At 29.6% G+C, this 5295-nt stretch overlaps 1 long non-coding RNA gene across 1 annotated transcript; it reads right to left on the bottom strand.

The window, feature by feature from the left end:
* Window positions 1-370: 370 nt before the first annotated feature.
* On the bottom strand, window positions 371-2687 carry LOC123302140. The gene is made up of 3 exons (XR_006535496.1): window positions 2558-2687; window positions 2383-2487; window positions 371-514 (listed from the first exon to the last, which is right to left on the bottom strand). It is a non-coding gene; the product is annotated as an uncharacterized LOC123302140 (long non-coding RNA).
* Window positions 2688-5295: the final 2608 nt, after the last annotated feature.

Below are 5295 nucleotides of genomic sequence, written 5' to 3' on the forward strand. Positions count from 1 at the left end.
TTTTCTATCGAAATTTACGTTTTAAAAAGGACCTTCCACTTTGCGGTACGTCAACAATTATTTACTACGATTTGACGTATCGTTCTCGAATTCGAAGTTCTGTTGAGTGTGAATCGATCTTGGAAATTGTTAAAAAATAGATGTGTCCCTTACAAAACGTCAAGGTTACGAATCGTTACGTAAATACTACTTTTTACAGAACGTCAATGTTACGGACCGACAATACATATTGCATTATGTAAACTTTGATGAAACTGTGAATGGATTTTCCAGATTGTTTTGCATTCAAAGATGAAACGTTATCAATCCGTAATATGAGGTTTTGTAAAGTGTAAATCGACTTTTAGAATTGTTTAATAATTTGTTTTAAGAAAATGGTTTTATTATACAAATTAAAAAAGATGAAAAAGCAATTTCTATGAAGATTTATTAAAAAAATTTATGACACTCTTCCTCGAACACCTTTTTGGAAACGCGTATCCACAGCAGGATAGACAAAATTGCAGTTTTTGAACTAGAAAAAAAAAAAAGAAAGTTTTTATCGATTGTTTTATATTAAAATTTTATAAATTACTAGTTTTTCTTAATTGTCAATATGGGAAATTTGTCAAAAAATGCCTTAAGTTGATTCAAAAACCTGTCAGCTCCCCTTTTTATCCTTGCCAACATTAAATAGCTCTTATTTAATTGAAATTATTTTTCGAAAACGTTTAGAAAACTGATTCGAGCTAGTTGAAAATTGAACTCGAAAATTGAAAGAAATTTTGTATATTTTTGTTGAATTTATTCGGCTCAAGAAATAAAATATACAAAAGATAGTTTGCCGTCCAAAAATTAAGACTGATTGAAGTCCGTCCTAGAAGATCCTTTGACTTCCGGCTAGATATTTTAGAAGTTCAGACCGTGAAAGTCAATGAAAGAAACAAAATTTACCAGAGCCATAGCAAAGTAATGAAAATGCTAACGAAAATTGCTGGGTTATTTACAAGGATAATTTTCATAATATTTTTATCTATATGTCGCAGTCAACTAGCTTAATTAGCTGTTTAGTTAACATCTTAACTTTTTCCAAGTGAGAAACACCAACAATATTGTTGCTTATCGGCGCCATATTGAGAGCGTGTGGGTATCAGCACCAGGTGGCAGAAAATGGAACTATATTTAAAGACTTGGCTAGGACAGTAGCAAAACGTTATCGAAAGTAGAAAGTATCAGCGCCGTTTAATAAAAAGGCTAGACAGTTAATTAAACGGCTAGTTGGCTGCGGCATATAGATCGTTTTCGAAATAAAATTTATATTCTTTATCGGGGCATTGCATTAATTGAAGAAAAAAACTCAAACATTGCAAAAAATTACGGAGATTTTTGGAATGATAACTTTTGAAAATCATTGTTGAGATACAAAAGAGTCGAATATGGACTTTTTTCACCGATCTACATAGGTGCTTCCTCTTAAGAACCATCGTCAAGTGAAAAATTATTTATTCAATTATTAATAATAATTATTTATTATAACATTCACTAATTTCACATTCCATATTTTAAGTGTTTTTTTGGATTCAGTTCCTGTATTTCTAAAAGAATTGTATTTCTTTTTTTGTTTTTTTGTATTTGATATTTTTAAATTATTCCAAGGCTGTTAATAAATACACTAATAAGTATAATAACTATTTTCATTTATTTTCCTCAAAAACACCGTGAGAAATTAACTAACCAAAGAAAATCGGTATAAAAACAAATTATCGATTGTATCTGGTTTTATTTGATGATAATCTTAGGTAACAAGCGATAATTTTACGGCCCTGAAAATATGCGAACCCCTAACATAACTGCTAATACTGTGTGTCATAGTAAACAGTACGCAATTTTCATTCGAGATAAGAAGAAAATTTATGTTACTATATATTTGACTGAGGTTAGTCGGAGACTAGAAAATCTGGACTAGATGATTACCGAGAACAGAAAATTATTTATAGATTTAATTTAGCGGGAATGAAAGCTTTTATTTTTCATAGAACTGTGAATAACAATTTTGCGCTCATTTTGAAATGCATTAATAAATAAATTCGTGAATCATAGGGTTAACTTAAGGACCAAAAACACGCAGACCCGTACTAACTCGATTCTATTAGAGACATGGTCTAATCGAGGATCAGTGAATGAACGCAATCACAGAGTTAATCAAATAGCCAAAAAACCTGCAACCCTACAAGCATTAAAATTGATTGAATTAGACAATTTAAAGGCAAAAATGTTGTAAGAAAGTCAAGAAGGTCATATCTGCAGTCTATGAGCTGCAATTTTCTGTGACCAAAATAAAAATCGAAGCCAGAAAATTAAAATCGATTTTCTCGTAACAATAAAAAAAATCTGACTATTTACCTCAAAAAACTATAAATTCACATCCAAGCAATAAATATCCAAGATTTATGCATGCATAGCAACAATTCGAAAAATTTAACGCATCGACGCAGAAAGCCATCAAGTCTACAAAAGAAATACCATATTCTATTAAATTTAACGTTATTTAAATTACGCAGTTTTCAAAATTGATTACCTTCAATGTGTAAATAAAATCGTGTTCACATTTCAAGCACCAAAACTTTTCCAAACAATACTCGTAATTAATCAACAATCAAGGTAAGTTTTAAATTAGTAATTCAAATCAAATTTTGTTTGAGGTTGCTTCGCCACTAGCCAATATTTTTGAAGTATAAATTATCATCAAAAGGAATTATTTGAAAGGATTTAATGAAATCTATGCTCATAATTATTTTAATTTTATCTAAAACGTAAAATTTATTTATAAAATGTCAAAGTTGACATGTGTTTCATGTTTATATTAAATGGCGCTGTTTTCGTATCGTATTTTAGAACTAAGAATAATAATGATTTCTGTATGGGTACAACTAGGTTTGATTCTAAACTAAGGACGCCATCATAATTTTATATAGAATAGTATCAAACTTGGTTCATAGATGTCACTAAACTGCAAAGCTGATTGCATATAAAAGATGCTACAATTGTATAATAATTAAAAGAGTTCTTGATTAAAAATCCAAAACTGATTTTAATTAATTGATGAAAATTTTAAATAAATTGAAAAATAAACATGTTTTTATTTCTGCCGATGTAACATAATAAACGAAAAGTTTTAATATGCATTTTTATAAGGATTTTATATTTTTAAGTTTTCTTAATTTTTCTTCGGCTTTGAAATTGATATTTTTTGAAACTCGTTCAAAATTTTCCAAAAAGTAATTCGGTAAATGTATAGCCCAAGAAACATTTCTTAGAAATACAGTTTAGTTAGGGGATGGCATTATCACCCAGTGGTGTAACATGTTTCTATGTAAATCATCCCCTTTACATAGTATTAAACAAAGTCGCTCCAATCCGTCTGTCTGTCCCTAATCCCTGTGTATGCTCAGATCTTTAAAACTACGCAACGAATTTTGATGCGGCTTTTTCGAAAGGGGTTGAAAGAGATGAGCTTCAAAATCGCATTCAAAAACTTAAAAAGTTGTGCATCGATTAAGTTCAAAAATTTACAAGATATACAACCATCTTCAAGGATTGTTTTTATCTATTTTTAACCTTCGGAGAGTGGAAAGATGGAGCGAGAAAGTGGGGTATCAAATAAGAAAGCACGACGTGTACCTCACAAAACCATAACACCTACGTATGGGGATATGGGTGGAGGGGATGAAAGTGGGGATGTTGCCCAGCAAAGTAGGTAGTTCACAGCTAGTATTAATAATGTTTAATCACATGGATAAAAACATGTATCGTCTACGAACCACTTTAAGACATAAATAATAATAATTTGCATGTTTGTTGTAGAAAGCGCATCGCATATAAAAGTAATGTTAGTCGGTCGGTTAGTGACACATAAATGGTAGAAATGTAGAAATGTTTGTAATGGTAGAGTATTCTTAAAAGATATTTATGATATTATATTAGAATGTAAATAAATATAACTAAAGAATAAGATAAAGATATCTTTTTTGGAGTTGTTGGACTCCAAACACTGAAACACTGTTCACTTTTCATTTATACAATCGTTTACTTACACGCTAACACGATGGATGATGAGTTTTATGTCAATTTACACGAGTAATTCTACTTTTGTTTTTTTAAATTGTATTCGATTTTAATGTCTCTATGGCTAATTGGGGTCCATATTTTTAGCTCTGACGCAAAGTACGGAAATCACATTTAAAATATGCCTAAATAAGGTACTTTTTAGGTGCTAATTAAGTACCAAAATCTGAAATTAGGTGCTCTGTAACTTACACCGCAACTCAATACTCAAAGTTGCGTTAAAAGCATTATTTGATAATTTGTAATTTTTTGTTTGTTTCAGAAATTAAATAAACTCTGTTATAATTTGACCTTTAAAATTCAAAAATCGAAATTATTTGATCATTTTAAGCATGGTTTATAAAATGTTGTTAGAAATTGCACGGTTTTAGGTGATATCTTAGAAACTATTCGCCCAATCATTAAATAAACCTGATTTTTGGGTCAAAACTACTCATAAAAATGATCTTTATCCAAATTTCAACTTTAATGATGAATTTTGTTATAATTTCATGAATGTAGACGCAAAATTAAGAGAAAATTTTCGATATCTTTCTTAGTTTTCGAAATATCGAAAGCTAAATAATTAAACAAAATTTTCAATATTTTGAAAATTACTTCAGGTATCGAAAAATTTTATTCTTACTTTTCGTCTTATATTGTCAAGTTATAACATAATCCTCCTTCAAAATTGAAAATATAATTTTTTAAATTTGTGTCCCAGTACCGTGTTCAAACATCCTTAATTAGTCGGGCAGAACGAGTTTTTTTTGTTAACAATCATTTATTAGAGGAAAAATCTATCAAAACATATCATAATTGGAGAAATCTATGGAGACATATCATCCATCTACCGTTTTACCATAAAACCAATGTTAAATATGCCTACTTTTGAAGTCATTTATTTATTTAAATAATTGGGCAACCCCTTCTAAAAATTTCAGCTTTGATTTAAAAAAGATCAAGCTTTTATACCATGCATATATGTAATATGCAAGGATACTAAGTTTAGTGCCAAGTTTGTAACGCTTAAAAATATTGATGCTACGCACAAAATTTTGCTATAGGTGTATAGAATCACCTAATTAGTCCATTTCCGGTTGTCCGTCCGTCTGTGGAGACGATAACTCAAAACCCATCTTTTAAACCGTTAGAGATAGAACAAAAGTTTAAATATAAAAAATGTTCCTTATCAAAAATTACTTTTGTTTG

Source organism: Chrysoperla carnea, chromosome X, assembly GCF_905475395.1.
Source record: "Chrysoperla carnea chromosome X, inChrCarn1.1, whole genome shotgun sequence".
NCBI lineage: Eukaryota > Metazoa > Arthropoda > Insecta > Neuroptera > Chrysopidae > Chrysoperla > Chrysoperla carnea.